Consider the following 17,569-nt stretch of genomic DNA (forward strand, 5'->3'; position numbering starts at 1 on the left):
TGTACCAGACAACAGGAGCAGAGTGTGAAGATGAGGGGAAGGTCAAGGACAGACCTGTCCTTACCTCCGAGACGGAGCTGAAACAACAGACACCATGATCATTTCAGGGTATCGATTATTCAAACCATCTCCCTCTCTGCTCTCAATCCTCTATGCCACCAAGTCATCTGCTAGGCACCGGCAAGGGGTGGGAAGTGGGGCAAAAAAGGAAAAAAGTAAAGGACTGAACTTACATATAATTTTCCACTAATTAATAATGGTAAGCACACATAACGCTGCTTACTTATTTATTATGCCGGGTGCTCCTTGAGTACTCTGTGTATACTAACTCCTTCAATTCTCACAGCAGTCCTTTGATTATTTCAGTTTACAGATGAGGGGGTCAAGGCACAGAAAAATCAAAAGTGTTTGAAGAGTAAAGCCAAGATTCAAACCCAGGTTGTCAGTCTCAGAGCACGTCCCCTTGTCTATTACTCAGATGCCCAGGTGGAAGAAGACCCGGATTTGGGATGAAATACTTTCAGATTCCCTTTCACATCATCAGGTAGTCTAGACTTCTGTGTGCTCAGTCACTCAACTGTGTCAGACTCTTGCCACTCCAGGGACTGTAGCCTGCCAGGCTCCTCTGTTCATGGGATCTTCCAGGCAAGAATACTGGACTGGGTTGTCATTTCCTTCTCCAGGGGAATCTTTCCAACCCAGGGGTTGAACCCGCATCTCCTGCCAAAGATTCTCCTGCAAGCAGATTCTTTACCGCTGAGCCACCTGGGGGCTTCTGTATCACATTGTAAATAGGAATGGTCTGTTTGGGTACCTAGCCCCCGGCACAGAGTATAGGTTCAATAAAATACTTGTCCAGTGAAAGGATGTTTCAGGTCAATTTATAATAGAACTCTTTAGAACATATTGATGAATTGATGCTTTCAACTGTGGTGTTGGAGAAGACTCTTGAGAGTCCCTTGGACTGCAGGGAAATTAAACCAGTCAATCCTAAAGGTAATCAAATCTGAATATTCATTGGAAGGTGCTGAAGCGAAGCTCCAATACTTTGGCCACATGATGCGGAGAGTCAACTAACTGGAAAAGACCCAGATGATGGGAAAGACTGAAGGCAGAAGGAGAAGGGGACGGCAGAGGATAAAATGGTTGGATAGCATCACCGACCCAATGGACGTGAGTTTGAGCAAACTCCAGAAGATAGTGAAGGACAGGGAAGCCTGGTGTGCTGCAGTCCATGGGGTCACAAATAGTTGGACATGACTTAGCAACTGAACAACAGAACATATTGAGCTGATAAAACTGAAAAATCCTAAATTAATAGGTCTTAAATAGCCTAATTTTTGCCTCAGTGCAGCCTAAAAAGGTCTTTGTGCCACTTAGAAAGGATATTCCACAGAATTTCATGGCACCAATAACCTAAAGACCACCTCTCTTTCTCAAAACAGCGAACAGTGTAGATCAGAACTAGATGGTTCACCTGTCGCTAAACAGCCAACTCAGTGAATCAGGAGGTCTGACAGAGAAGAGAGAGAAAAAAAAAAAAGGCGCACAGAAAGGAAATGAACTGAGACAACATCACTTCTCAGCAACCGGAAGGAAAAACACACAGAGGCTCGCCACTTGCTGTCTACACATGGGGTCGCTCCGTGGGGCCGTGCTCACAGCTGCCTTCAAAAGCCGGTCTGGTGGCCGCAGCTAGAAAGAAGCACAGCCATGAGGCAAGATTGAGCTGCCACCTCTAGCCCGCCCATCCAAAGGGAGGGTGAGGACACCAGGGAGCCCCGAGGGCCCCACCACCGCGGTTCCGCCCTGGGTGAGTTCCCCAACTCTTGCTGTGGCCTAAGGGGAGGGGCGGGCAGCAGGCTCGCTCAGACTCTGACTTCCTGAGCTGATGTCAGACAGCTGGTGGGGCTCCCCACCGTGGGCACCCCCCCCTCTGCAGCTGCTGGGAGGGATACCACATGCCGCCGAGGGGCAATGAGTGGCTCCTGGTCTCCTGCAGGTTGACCTGGAGACGCTGGCTTACAGGCAGCTTCAAATCGATGTGGTTCTGCATTTCAAACCTTCCTGGGTGGGTGCTTCCTGCGTGTAAAGGTCATGGCTCCTCCCCCTTCCTGCTGTCAGAGAGTTTCCCCTGCGATGACCCTGAGCTTTTACTTTTCTGAAATTATTTCAGACCCTCTAAGTGTGGGCTGTCACTTACAACTGATGGTGGATCTGAGTGCCTTATAACTGGTGGTGTTCAGCCTCTGCGGGAATGACTGAGGGACAGGAAGTGGTGACTGAGAATCACTCAGTGAGTGTCTAGACTCTGCCACGAACTGGCTGTTAGCATCCTCTCTGAGGGGGTTGGAGACAAAGGACAGTATTCTTCGTGTCCACACTGAGCCACCCCAACAGGTGCATCCTTGCATTTCTCTGTTTACATTAATTCATTTAACGAATTCATTCGTTCAGTTGCCTTTCTTAAAGAACTGGAGGCCACCTTTTTATCTTGCTGAATCTATGAATACTTCGAAATGAGAACACACGCAACGTGAAAGAGGGAAAGCCCTTCTAAACAGGTCAGGCACTGTCTAAAGCTGCCAGAGGGTTGGTGAGCAGGCTGGTCCCCATGTTAGTGACCAGAAGTGAGGGCGGGGGGCTCCAGCCCTTTCAGCTCCTGCTTGGAGAGCCCCTCCCTTCCCCCCAGAAGCTGGTTTCCCATCCAGAAGTGAGTGTGAGGTAGGATCATCCACAACAGAGCCCTGGGAACCAGCCAAGTGGTCTTCCTCCAATTTTCTGTCTCCTCCCAGGTTTGCTTATTTTTTGGATATTCCTGTTCTAAGAATGGGGCAGAGGGGAGCGGTGGACAGGGCAGGGTGAGAGCCACTTCATGTGAGAGCTCCACTGTTTCTCATAAACTAGTTCACTAAATTATTGAACAACTGTCTAGTGAGCGTTCACAGTGTGGAAGCCACATTTAAGTCAAAACTTCAGTAAGATGGAACAAAACTGACATTGCCCTGCCCTCCCCCCAGCAAAAGCTTGCAATCTAGGGGAGAGGCAGATGTTGACTAATCATGACGCAAGTGTGATAAGGACCAGAGCACATAGCAGGGAAGCCTGATCTGTCTGGGAGTCAGCAAGGTTTCCATACCCGGGAACCAGGAGAACTGGAAAACGCTTGCACAAGGCAAAGCATTGGGTAGTGCCAGGCAGGAGACCCGAATTGTCTGGCTGAATTAAGGTGTGGCCAGAGGAAAGAGTAGAGTGGCTCAACAGGAGTCCGGACAAAGAGGCAGCACTGAAGATGCTGGTCATTCTAAAATTGGTGGAGAAACTTGGAGCGTTGTCGTCTGATGTGCGTTTTTAAGGAATCCCTTTTGCTGCTGTGTGGAGACTGGATGGGAGGGGCCACACCCACAGAGAGGGAGACCGGTTAGAAGGCTGATGAAGTCAGCCAAGCAAGAACATCAGTGGGAGTCCAGACAAGACAAGGGTGTCTAGTGAGTATTCACGGTGGAGACAAAATAGAGAGAAGATAGACAAAATAGACAGAGAGGCATCGAGAAGGACAATCAGCAGGACTTGGGGGCAGACAGGAAAGGAGATCCCAGGGGCAAGGTTGAAGGTGATCCCCGCTGTCCTGGTTGGGGCTTCCGAATGGATGTTGATGCTGCTCGCTGGGACTAGAAGGGTTAATGAACATCCAGGCCTGGGATGAGTTCTCTTGGATTTTGGAGGGCCCTGAACACATCCATGGGCAGATGTCAGCCAGGCCGTTGACATGCTGGCCTAGAGCCCAGAGCAAAGGTCTGGGGATCCTTAGTATATACATGCTAATTGGTGCCGTGGGTTTGGATGAAATATTTTTGAGACAGAACATCAAATGAGAAAAGAGGGGGTGGCTTGGGATGGAACCTCAAGAAATCCTAACATTTAAACAGCGAGAGGAGCATGAGCTCTCTAAGAAGACTAGGTACTTTCTTGAAAAGTTAGACACAGAATGATGACATATCCTAGCAATTCCACGCCTACCTACATTCCACTCCAAAGAACTAAAAACAGGGGCTCAAATCAGTACATGCACATGTGTTCATAACAGCAATATTCACAATTGCCAAAAAGTAGAAATAGCTTAAAAGTCCATCAACAGATGAATGGATAAATAAATTCTTATATAACCGTAAGATGGAATATTATTCAGTCACAGGATAGAATATTGTGTGGGCCTGCACGCTCAGTCATGTCCAACTCTTTGTAACCCTATGGACTATAACCCACCAGGCTCCTCTGTCCATAGGATTTTTCAGGCAGGAATACTGGAGTGGGTTACATTTCCTTCCCCAGGGGATCTTCCTGACCCAGGAATTGAACCTGTGACTCCTGTGTCTCCTGCATTGCATGTGGATTATTTACTGCTGAGCCATCGGGGAAGTCTTGATAGAATATTATTCAGCCACAATAAGGAATGAAGGCCTGATACATGCTACAACATATGTGAACCTCAAAAACATTGTTCTAAGTAAAAGAACACAGCAAGGAGATCAAACCAGTCAATCCTAAAGGAAATCAGTCCTGAATATTCATTGGAAGGACTGATGCTGAAGCTGAAACTCCAATACTTTGGCCACCTGATGTGAAGAACTGACTCATTGGAAAAGAACCTGATGCTGGGAAAGATTGAAGGCTGGAGGAGAAGGGGATGACAGAGGATGAGACGGTTGGATGGCATCACCAAGTCGCTGGACACAAGTTTGATCAAGCTCCAGGAGTTGGTGATGGACAGGGAAGAATGCCATGCTACAATCCATGGGGTCTCAAAGAGTCAGACACAACTAAGCAACTGAACTGAAGTAAAAGAAAACTAGATCCCAAAATGTATGATTCCATTTAAAGGAAATACCGAGAATGGGGAAATCAATAGAAACAGAATGGAGATTGGGGGCTGGGAGCAGGGAAATATGGGGAACCACTGCTTCATGGGTACAGGGTCTCCTTTCGGGGTGATCCAGTTGTTTGGAACTAGATAGAGGTGGTGGCTGCCCCACACTGTGGCTATATGGAATGTCACTGAATTGTTCTCTTTAAACTGGCTAATTTATGTTGTGTGAGTTTTAGTTCAATATTTTAAAAAGTTGGCAGGGGGCGGGGGTAGGAAAAAGACTAGAAAAGTATAAGCAGAGGTGCAGGATTACAGACTGACTTTGGTCAAATTATGTAACTTCTGGTGCCTCTTCCTTTATATGTAAATAAGGGGAAATTAGTCACTATTGTGAAGGGCTGCGGTAAGGATTACATGTGATTTTTTTTTTAACTATCTAGCAGAGAAAGGGTGTAGTAGAAGCAGTCAGAGTCCTGCCTACATTCTTCAGGCCTCAGCACAACTTTGAGCTGACTTCTAACAGCCTGAATCTTTATCTCATGACCTGAGGGCTCTCTCCAGGCCAAGTAGAGCCATTTCCATTGCCCAAAGGCAAATGAAAAGCCCCAGGGATTAACTCTCTCATGGGCTATAGATTAGTACAGTTCAGTTCAGTTCAGTTGCTCAGTCATGTCCAACTCTGCAACCCCATGAATTGCAGCATGCCAGGCCTCCCTGTCCATCACCAACTCCCGGAGTTCACTCAGACTCACGTCCATCCAGTCAGTGATGCCATCCAGCCATCTCATCCTCTGTCGTCCCCTTCTCCTCCTGCCCCAATCCCTCCCAGCATCAGAGTCTTTTCCAATGAGTCAACTCTTCACATGAGGTGGCCAAAGTATTGGAGTTTCAGCTTTAGCATCAGTCCTTCCAAAGAACACCCAGGACTGATCTTTAGAATGTACTGGTTGGATCTCCTTGCAGTCCAAGGGACTCTCCAGAGTCTTCTCTGACACCATAGTTCAAAAGCATCAATTCTTTGGTGCTCAGCTTTCTTCACAGTCCAGCTCTCACATCCATACATGACTACTGGAAAAACCATAGTCTTGACTAGACGGACCTTTGTTGGCAAAGTAATGTCTCTGCTTTTGAAATATGCTATCTAGGTTGGTCATAACTTTCCTTCCAAGGAGTAAGCGTCTTTTAATTTCATGGCTGCAATCACCACTCTGTCGTACCCTTCTCCTCCAGCCTTCAATCTTTCCTAGCATCACGGTCTTTTCTAGTGAGTCATTTCTTCACATCAGGTGGCCAAAGTATTGGAGTTTCAGCTTCAGCATCAGTCCTCCCAATGAATATTCAGGATTGATTTCCTTTAGGATAGGCTGGTTGGATCTCCTTGCAGTCCAAAGGACTCTCAAGAGTCTTCTCCAACACCACAGTTCAAAAGCATCAATTCTTTGGCACTCAGCTCTCTTCACAGTCCAACTCTCACATCCATACATGACCACTGGAAAAACCATAGCCTTGACTAGACAGACCTTTGTTGGCAAAATAATGTCTCTGCTTTTTAAAATGCTGTCTAGGTTGGTCATAACTTTCCTTCCAAGGAGTAAGCGTCTTTTAATTTCATGGCTGCAGTCACCATCTGCAGTGATTTTGGAGCCCCCAAAAATAAAGTCAGCCACTGTTTCCACTGTTTCCCCATCTATTTGCCATGAAGTGATGGGACCAGATGCCATGATCTTAGTTTTCTGAATGTTGAGCTTTAAGCCAACTTTTTCACTCTCCTCTTTCACTTTCATCAAGAGGCTCTTTAGTTCCCTTGGTATCTCTAATTTTCTTGAAGAGATCCCTGTCTTTCCCATTCTATTGTTTTCATCTATTTCTTTGCATTGATCACTGAGGAAGACCATCTTACCTTTTCTCAAAGTTTCCTCCTGGACTTATGCCCCCATTGCCCACAGTGGCAACTGACTTGGTCATGTGCCCTTTCTGGCTTTCCTCTCTTCTCTTTTCACTCTTCCATCCCCCCAGCACTCTTCCTACCCATTCAAGGGCCCTGTGTGGGAGGGCCTTTCTCATCCCCTTGTGAGATTCCACACGGCAAAAGACCCAGGCCCCAGAACCCGGGAGGGTCCATTATACTCAGCACCTCCTGTACAAAACCGCACCACGTGAAGACACCTCCCACCTTGAATCGCCTCCACTCCCCCTCTGCTTCCTGGCCTTCCCATAACTCATTTGATCAAAATTTCCAAAGTGTGGGACACAATAAGTGGATATGGTAGGCGACATCAGATGTGGCATTTAATCACACTGAGTCACTCGACTTAGTCACTGTGTCATGGAGAGAGATCTTCCATTTCACTCTTTTCATCCTTTGATGTAGGCCTGATCTGAAGACCCATCTAACTGTGGCCATTTACCTTTTCCACAAAGACCTCAGGCTGTGAGCCATCAGCAGGCAGTGGTAGCTAGCTAAAATTTAGTGGCACAATTCTGTCTTCTAGTAACCACAGTGGCACTGGCTTTTTATTTGCAGAAGTGGCATGAAAGGTTTTTATTTTTTAATTTACATATCTTTAAAAGAAGTTGTCTTTATTTATTTTCCTTTTTTTGTTTTTGTATTCTTCCAGTTTTTTTTTTGAGATATAGTTGACATACAGCAACAAATAATTTAAGGTGTACAACATAATGATTTGACTTAGATACATCATGAAGTGATTGTCATAGTAGAACATCCATCATCTCATATAGACACAACATTAAAGAAATTGAAAAAAATATTTTTTCCTCGTGATGAGAATTCTTAGGATTTATACCCTTAAAAACTTCCATGTATAACATAGAACAATGGTAATTATATTTGTCATGTGGTATGTTATCTGGTGGTTCAGTGGTAAAGAATCCACCTGCAATGCAGAAGACGAGGGTTCAGTGCCTGGCTCAGGAAGATCCCCTGGAGAAGGAACTGGCGCCCCACTCCAGTACTCTTGCCTGGAGAATCCCATGGACAGAGGAACCCGGCAGGCTACAGTCCATGGGGTCACAGAGTCGGACACGACTGAGCGACTACACCACATTACATCCCAAGTACTTATAACTGGAAATTTGTACTTTTTGACCACCTTCATCCAATTGGCCGTCCTCCACCACCCTAAAAGTGGGTCAGTTTAAAGTAAAGGACCGTGTCCCTCCTGGTACTGGCAGCACACTTGATGAGGAAACCCCGACAGGTGGGGCCTGACGGAGGGAAGACTTGGAGAGAGGTCTGCAAGAGCAGGTGCTCCCCAACGGCATGGCTGTGTCCCCTCCACCCAGCTGCAGGGCCAGGAGGGGCGGACGTCCTGGGCAGGGGCTGGCTGAGCCAGCCTCCTGTGTGCACCAGGCTTTTTTGGTCATTAAAAAAAGCAACTTGACTGTGCCCGCCATGGCTCCCACATGTCCAGGCCGAGGGGAAAGACTGCCTGAGATGGGCACAGCCCCAGGCTCCTGGTCGCGGAGTCCTGCCCTGAGGACTGAGGCTGGCCGTTCAGGAGTAACTCAGCAGAGGTGCCGACGTGCCCACTTTCCTTTGCACGTTCACTTCAGATTAGAAGTTGTGGTGGAAGGAGGTCTATAATTCAACTGTATTTAATTTTTTTTAAGTTTTTTTATTTGGCTGTACTGAGTCTTCATAGCTGTGCAGGCTTTTCTCTAGTCGCGGAGAGCAGGGGGTTCCTCTCTAGTTGCTGTGCGCAGGTTTCTCACTGTGGTGGCTGCTCTTGTTTCGGAGTCGGGCTCTTAGGGCACGTAGGTTCAGTAGTTGTGGCTCCCGGGCCCTAGGGCCCAGGCCCAGTAGTTGTGACTCGTGGGCTTAGCTACTCCGAGGCACGTGGGATCTTCCCTGACCAGGGATCGAACCCATGCCTCCTGCATGGGCAGGCAGATTCTTTACCACTGAGCCACCCGGGCAGCCCTTCTACTTAATTTCTATTGGCGGCTGTTCTTCCCCAAGCCTCTCCCTCCACTTTCCAAGGAAGATGGTAAATGGGGGCTGCTAATCCAGATCCATTTCACTTGAGAAAAATTTTAAAATACGTGAAACATCTCATGCTGCAAAGAACTATATGTGATGTGCACATACGTTCTAAATAATAGTAGAAGTAAGAAAACAAATACATGTGTACCCACTGCCCACCTTCCCAACACGTGAAGGGAAATGCTGTCTTAAGTTTTGTGTTAATTACACTCCATTATTTTTCTTTTTAGACTGGCCTCATGTGCCTATATATACACATATATAAGCAATTTATATGTAATTAATTTATATGCAGTTTATGTGTATATGCAGTTTATTTTTGCCTGTTTGGGAACTTAAACACAGGTAATCATACCATATACATTCCTCCGTAACTGACTCTGTGACTCCAGACTGACTCTGTGTCATTTTGGAGGGTTATCCATATGGATGCGGATAGATGCTCATGACTCATTTTCACGGCTGTAGAGCATTCTGTTGTGTAAACAAGTGACAGTCTACTTATCATCTCTACCATCTCTATCTCTACTTATTATCTCTATCAATGACAGTCCTAGGTCATTGCCAAAGATGAAGGTTCAAGAATGATTGCAGGAAGGCATAATGCCTCCCAAATTTCTCCCTCTCTCATGTACAAAACCCTACCAGCAGAGGTGTGAAGCAGCTTTGCCTTATGTTAGAAACTGGTTTTAACTGGGGGTAACAGGTGAACGAACTAGGCACCTAAAAGCCAGAAGGAAAAAAAAAATCAAAGGAGGAAAGGGTCCTTAAATGAAAGGAAAGGATAAATAAAAATGACTGGCCACGGCATCACAAGGAGTCGGACACGACTGAACGACTGAGCACACATTCACAGAGGGAAAGAGGAAATAGAACTGACTCCTGGAAGGAGAACTGTCCTGATTGTGGGCACGTTCAGGGAAGCTTTCACTCTCACTGTCCACTTCCCCTACCGCAGAAACCCTTAGTGCAAGGATCTGTGTGATACTTAGTTTTCAAAAGCACCCTTTGCCAAAATCAGCAAACGGCCATGATGAGTTCTAACCACTGTGCTAGATCCTAAAGAGTCCACTTTTCATACAAAACTCCCCCGGAGCCTTCCCACTAGTGTATTTTTAGATTCATCTTTTCCTTAGAGTATATGGGACTGTTCATCACATAGTCATCGAATGGTACCGTGTCCGTGAACCTCTCATAACCTTTTGGCTGTTTCCATGGCTCTGAAATTCCCCACCCACAGCTTCGCCCATAAGGAGTGGAAACATTTAGAGGAAGTGATACTATCAGCGGCTGAGCATCACCATGGGAAGCATTTTCCCCTAAAAGCACGGTGGTGGGCCTGTACCATCACAGCACGGCTCTTGCAAGTGCAGTGTTCTCTCAGCACCTGTGTCTCTAGAGGGAAACGTGCAGCAGAAACGGAACGCTGGGCGGCAGTGCGCTCTGTCCGTCCGCAGAGCAGAGATGTTGAGGTCAATAGCTAGTGTCAGGGTTAGTGTTACTGGGCTGGCCGGAGCAACTGGTAGAGTGCTTAAGAGGGCAGCTCTGGAGCCAGCCACCTGGGTGGGAAGCCCTCCTCCACCAGCCAGCCGCTGTGTGCTCCTGAGCAAGTTACTTTATCTTTCTGTTTCTCAATTTCTTATCTGCAGCAAGGAGGTAATAACAGTCCTACCTCACTGGGTGGTTTTGAAAGTTATGAGTCAATACTCGGTTTTGAGTGTTCCATAAATCAACATACACCAAATCCCTAAAGCAGTTATTTGACACATTTAATGCTCGATATTTATTAGCTGATAAGAGGAAGAGGGGGAGACAGAATAAGCTTTTTCAAAGAAGGAATCTAAAGAATGAGTGGGATTTGACAAGAAAAGAGCGTTCCATAAGAGGAGAGTATGGAGATATATATTTAGAGAGAGAAGTCTTCTAGGGTGAATGAGTCAATCCAATTAAATTCAGCTCAATCTCTGTAAAGAAAGTCAAAATGGTATACATCTCATTACCTAGGTGATAATCCGGATTACAGAGGCACAAGTATCAAAAGGAAATTTAGGAAGGATTTTTTTAAGTTAGCTTTCCTTTGTGATCATGTTGACCAACCTGCGTATCAGCAAATATTAACGGAGTCCCTACAATGGTCCCCACCAGCATGGATCTTTTTTTCAAGTGAGTTGAAAGTCAGAAAATTATTGGGATCATTTGTTTCATTTGTGTTGGTTTGTAAGGTACCCAAGTATTAGAATAGTTTCCTCATCATTAATAAACAGAAAAAAAACTTGTATTTTATTTTTGGTCATACATTAGAGCTTGCAAGATCTTAGCTCCCTGACCAGGGATTGAACCTGCACCCTCAGCAGTGAAAGCTCAGAGTCCTAACAACTGGTCCACCAGCCAAGTCCCTGTATTACCTTTAAAGCATAGACAACTCTTGATTTTCTGTGTTAATGAGGACTCACAGGAATAAATATAGTTGATAGATTAAATATGTTTATCTGTAAGTTAAATCATCATCGTTTGCCTCTTAAGTTCAATGCCTTCCCCCATCTGTTTGGATTTCTGGTTATCCTTCTTTCCTTCTCTCTCATTCTCAATTTGCAAACGGCCACCCGGGCCCAGGGGAGATAGGAGAAGCAGCTGTCTTATTCTCCCCAGTAAGTTCTAAGCAGCCTCTTGGTCACTGAACAAAGTGACCTTGGCAAACACCTTATCACCGTCTCCCAAAAAAGAAATGCAATGTGTCCCTGAAACACTGGGGCTTCCCTGGTGGCTTAGTGGTAAAGAATCTGCCTGCTATGCAGGAGACCCAGGTTCGATCCCTGGGTTGAGAAGATCTCCTGGAGGTGGGGCATGGCAACCCACTCTAGTATTCTTGCCTGGAGAATCCCATGCACAGAGTAGCCTGATGGGCTACGGTTCGTGAGGTCACAAGGAGTCAGACACGACTGACATGACTAAGCCACAGCAGCCCTGAAACACTGAGACTTGTGCTTGTTACCCCTGATCACACAGCCCTGTGAGAGCCAAGATCCTGTCATGTATATCTCTGATTGTTCAGACAGGAAAGCCAGACATTTCATAGTTCGGCAGGATTAATTTGCAAGGGATGCTGTTTGGAAGGTGCCAAAACAGCTCGTAGCTAAATTGAAGTACCTATGGCAATTAGTTGGTCCCAAAGGGTATTATTATTCACCCTTAGAATCACATTGCCAAGGACAGAGCTGAGGAGCTTGGTCTTCAGGAAAGAGTTAAAAAAAAAAAATCAGACAGAAACATTACAAAAATTTCCACTGAAAACTAAGTTCCTTAGAAGAAAAGCTGAGAGATTTGCTAATGTGTAGCTTTCTCTGAGCCTAAGGATGGTCCTCAGCATTTGGGAAGAAAACACAGGATGTTTGAATGATGGTGGTGGGAGAGGGGACTCCAGGCAGACAGATGGGAATATAGCAGGGCAGGGTGAGTCCTTTAGAATAAGGATCCATTTTAGAGTGAACTACACAGGGGAATGAGTCCAATCTGCTTTCGCCAAGATTCTTACCAATGGGAGAGATTGATAAAACATATTTGCTCCGCTGTGTTTTTCAAAAGTTCAACCATCTAATACCTTTAGCAGGCACATCATACTGCCTGAATGTCAAACATTTCCTTGCTGTAGGATGATCACAGTAGAGAGGAATGTTATTCTTATCCAGCCATTGGTAAGACTTTGTCTTCCTTAATCCCAGAACCTAAATCACTGGTTACTTCAGAGGCTCTGACCTAAATCTTAATTGATGCCATCGCCTGTTTAGACCACTGTGTGTGTGATTTCAGCCAGACAAACCCAGGAGGAAGAATTAAGGTGGCTGCAGTAGAGAACGGCTGACATTCTGACCAGTCACGCCGTGAGTTTATTGCAACACCCCTTACCTTTAGCTCTGTAAGTTTCTCCTCTTGAAGTAACCCTCCTGTCTTGACATCCAACATGGTGAAAACTAGGGTTCTGTTTCATGTTTTTGATTTTCCTCTTTAATCTTGGTGCTAGTTAACACCACTGGATCAAAACGTTAATAGCGAACAAACATTTAGATGTGTGCCATCATGGCTGACCCTTTGCAATCCCATGGACTGTAGCCCACCAAGCTCTGCTGTTCATGGGATTCTCCAGGCAAGAATACTGAAGCAGGTTGCCTTTTCCTTCTCCAAGGGATCTCCCCTACCCAGGGATTAAACCTGTTCCTCCTGCACTGGCAGGCGGATTCTTTACCACTGAGCCACCGGGGAAGCCAGCATTAAGGCGCTAACTTACAATCCCATCAGAACATTGACCCGCATCAACTTATTTAATGTTCACAGCAGTCCTGGGGAGTGTTATTATATCCTCCACTCTACAGAAAATGAAACTGAGGAGACCAAGGTGATATGAGTGACTTATGTGAAGTCAGGCAAGTGATCATTTGACAACTGCTAAAACTGAAACCCCAGTCTTTCAAATAAGGTATTTGCATAAAGACGTTCATCTAATGACTAAGCAGCTCCTTGCAGTGGATCCTTACAGCATAGATGCCTTTGGTGTGAAGACACTGATTTTTCTTAGAGGAAAATGCATTTATTTAAAGATGGGAGGCTTTTCATTTTATTCCCATCTTTCCCTTATTGCTTATAAAGTGCTAGCCTTGAAGAGCCAAGCTTTCCTGTAGAAAAATCTACCGTATTTATGAAGTGATCCTTGAGTACCACCAGTTTTTCTTCTTAAATTCCATTTCCTTTTTCTGGCGCTTGTTTTGACCAAGTCCTCTTTCCATATGCCTAATATCCATGGGCTCCTTCCAATTTGACTTTTATCAAAGTGTGCTTGTTGGGAAAGATTTGATCTCATTGATTTTAACTGGTGGGATGTCAAGCCGTTACTCTCCTGCTAGCTCCATTTTAAGTCATATTCCTTGCTATGAAATGAGAAACTTGCTTCTCTAGGAAGAGGGGTTTGAGGGAGTAGATGGAGATGAGGTTTTAAAACAAGGACAGCTTCCTTTACCCTCTAAATTCTACTGTATCTATATGTACTCTGCTTACCCAGCCCCATCTCTAACTAGAGCATCTTGACCCATCAACTGAAGCATCATAGCAACTTGCCACACGTTTGTTTTGACACATAGAAAACAGGCATTTAGAAGAAAGTTGCTTTTCTTTGGACTTCCCTGGTGGTCCCATGGTTAAGACTTCACACTTCCAGTGCAAGGGGCACGGGTTCGATCCCTGGGATGGGAAGTTCTGTGTGGCATGGCCAGAAAAACATGCAGGTTGTTTTCCTTTGAAAGAAGTGCAAGAGTGTTTGTGGAATGCTGGGATCATCTAGTTTCCTCAGTGAAAAGAAACAGGATGTTTCTGCATTCATTAAAAGGTTTGAAAAGTAGGAAGGAGTAAAGGTGATTGGGAAATCATTTCAGCAAACAGAATGTTAAGTATTCTGTTTTTAGACAATGTGTTCCGTTTAGAGAACAAGTAATAGAAACTGTGGTCACCATAATGAAAGGGGATGAAATCACCCCTTCCTGTCCAGCTTCTACCCCAGTTCTTCTGAACACTCAGCCTGCTGTACTGACTCCATCACCGATACCACAGTGACCAGTCTCCAGTGGCCATGAGGAGACCACGGAAGAGGTGAAGAAAAAGGAAAGAGTCGAGGTTCCAGTTAGCTGTCAGGAAAAAATGTTATAATGCTGCTGCTGCTAAGTCGCTTCAGTCGTGTTCGACTCTGTGCGACCCCATAGACGGCAGCCCACCAGGCTCCCCCGTCCCTGGGATTCTCCAGGCAAGAGCCATGGAGTGGGTTGCCATTGCCTTCTCCAATGCATGAAAGTGAAAAGTGAAAGTGAAGTCGCTCAGTCGTGTCCAACTCTTAGCGACCCCATGGACTGCAGCCTACCAGGCTCCTCTGTCCATGGGATTTTCCAGGCAAGAGTACTGGAGTGGGTTGCCATTGCCTTAACAATGTTAAAAATAGTGGGATGAGTTCCATATCATTCCCCTCCCTTTTCCTTCCTCCTAGATGTTTCGGCTTCTTGAAGACGTTCCACTTGTCACTGAGCTGCAGGAAATGTATGGTAGATTTCCTGATGAGCACGTGGAAAGGATGGGTGGCTGATGCGTAATAAAACAACAGTAGTTTTATTGAGCATTTAGTATATTCTGAGCAAACACTCCCCCCTTTAACTCACAATCTCCCAGTGAAGGAGGCATTATTATTGTAATTCTGGAGCCTCCACAGGGGTTAGAAGCAGGGGCTCTGAAACCAGCCTGCCTGGGTCCAAATCCCAGCTGGGTCATGTGCCCGCTATGTGACCTTAGGGTGGTTACGTAACCTCTCCATGAACCAGCTTCGTCGCCTTCAAAATTAAAGTAGTGATAATGTCACACACCTGTGTCAGGGTCCCCAAGCCCACCCGTGGGTTTGATGTCTCACTAGGAGGACTTATAGGACTCAGCATATAACCATACTAAGATCTGTTACACCTATCCATGGGATTCTCCGGGCACCAATACTAGAATGGGTTGCTGTGCCCTCTTCCAGGGGATCTCCCTGACCCAGAGATCCAACCCGAGTCTCCTGCATTGGCAGGCAGATTCTTTACCACTAGCACCACCTAGGAAGCCCAGCTATTGCATCAAATGCATACAAATCAACCTCAGCAAAAGGGAAACAAATAGGGCAAAGCCCAGAGGAAACCAGGCAAAAACTGCCAAGGTTCATCTCTCAGCGGAGTCACATAGGACATGCTTAAATCTTCCTGCAACGAGTAATGGGAGGTGTGAAGTGCTGTCTACTGGGAAGCTCATTGGAGACTCAGGGCCAGAGTGTTGACTGAGCACTGGTTGCTTGGGCACCCTCTGTGTGACATATCAAAAGTCAAGATTCCCAGGAGGCAGCAGCATAAACCCCATGTTTATACAGTTAGGGGCAGGGAATAATTCTCCTCGGAATGATAGGAACCCTCTTGAAATACAAGTTCTAAGATGCTGCTAATGGTCAGCCTTGCAAGCAAGTCTTTTTAAGGATAGCAACCTCAGGCCTGCTATGTTAACTCTTTTTTGTACGTCATCTTGTTGGATTATTGTGAAATTAGATGAAGTAACATATATCCATTCCAGTATTCTTGCCTGGAGAATCCCATGGACAGAGGAGTCCGGTGGGCTACCATCCATAAGGTTGCAAAGACTTGGACACCACTGAGTTAGCACAACATATACCTACTGCTTACTGTATATTTACCTACTGGTCACATAGCGGGCACACGACACAGCTGGGATTTGGACCCAGGCAGGCTGGTTCCAGAGCCCCTGCTTCTAACCCCTGTGGAGGCTCCAGAATTATAGTAAGGTAGGCTTCAGCAATACATGGCCCATGAACTTGCAGATGTTCAAGCTGGTTTTAGAAAAGACAGAGGAACCAGAGACCAAATTGCCAACATCTGCTGCATCATAGAAAAAGCAAGAGAGTTCCAGAAAAACATCTATTTCTGCTTTATTGACTATGCCAAAGCCTTTGATTGTGTGGATCACAATAAACTGTGGAAAATTCTGAAAGAGATGGGAATACCAGACCACCTGACCTGCCTCTTGAGAAACCTGTATGCAGGTCAGGAAGCAACAATTAGAACTGTACATGGAACAACAGACTGGTTCCAAATAGGAAAAGGAGTACGTCAAAGCTGTATATTGTCACCCTGCTCATTCAACTTACATGCAGAGTACATCATGAGAAATGCTGGACTGGAAGAAGCACAAGCTGGAATCAAGATTGCCAGGAAAAATATCAATAACATCAGGTATGCAGATGACACCACCCTTATGGCAGAAAGTGAAGAGGAACTAAAAAGCCTCTTGATGAAAGTGAAAGAGGAGAGTGAAAAAGTTGGCTTAAAGCTCAACATTCAGAAAACTAAGATCATGGCATCTGGTCCCATCACTTCATGGCAAATAGATGGGGAAACAGTGGAAACAGTGTCAGACTTTATTTTTGGGGGCTCCAAAATCACTGCAAATGGTGACTGCAGCCATGAAATTAAAAGACACTTACTCCTTGGAAGGAAAGTTATGACCAACCTAGATAGCATATTCAAAAGCAGAGACATTACTTTGCCGACAAAGGTCCGTCTAGTCAAGGCTGTGGTTTTTCCTGTGGTCATGTATGGATATGAGAGTTGGACTGTGAAGAAAGTTGAGCACCAAAGAATTGATGCTTTTGAACTGTGGTGTTGGAGAAGACTCTTGAGAGTCCCTTGGACTGCAAGGAGATCCAACCAGTCCATCCTAAAGGAGATCAGTCCTGGGTGTTCATTGGAAGGAATGATGCTAAAGCTGAAACTCCAATACTTTGGCCACCTCATGCAAAGAGTTGACTCATTGGAAAAGACCCTGATGCTGGGAAAGATTGAAGGTGGGAGGAGAAGGGACGACAGAGGATGACATGGCTGGATGGCATCAATGACTCGATGGATGTGAGTCTGGATGGACTCCAGGTGTTGATGATGGTGTGCTGCAATTCATGGGGTCACAGAGAGTCGGACACAACTGAACGACTGAACTGAACTGAAGCAGTAAGTAAGTATATAGTAAGTAGTACTGCTTACAACAGTGCTTTATACTTAGGAAGCCCTGAAAAAGTTTTTAGCCATAATTATTAAGTGGAAAAAAAAAATATTAGGTTTAGAATGCTGGTGGGACTA

The 17,569-nt window shown here is 45.6% G+C and overlaps 1 protein-coding gene across 1 annotated transcript in view; it reads left to right on the forward strand.

Moving 5' to 3' along the window:
• Positions 1-1,595: 1,595 nt before the first annotated feature.
• The window catches only part of NEDD9 (neural precursor cell expressed, developmentally down-regulated 9), a 189,959-nt gene continuing 173,985 nt past the window's right edge, over positions 1,596-17,569 (forward strand). Inside the window, exon 1 of the mRNA XM_005223847.5 lies at positions 1,596-1,813. The gene's annotated coding sequence lies outside the window, so the exon portion shown is untranslated. The remainder of the gene's footprint in view (positions 1,814-17,569) is intronic.

Source organism: Bos taurus, chromosome 23 (genome assembly GCF_002263795.3).
Source record: "Bos taurus isolate L1 Dominette 01449 registration number 42190680 breed Hereford chromosome 23, ARS-UCD2.0, whole genome shotgun sequence".
Classification (NCBI taxonomy): Eukaryota; Metazoa; Chordata; class Mammalia; order Artiodactyla; family Bovidae; genus Bos; species Bos taurus.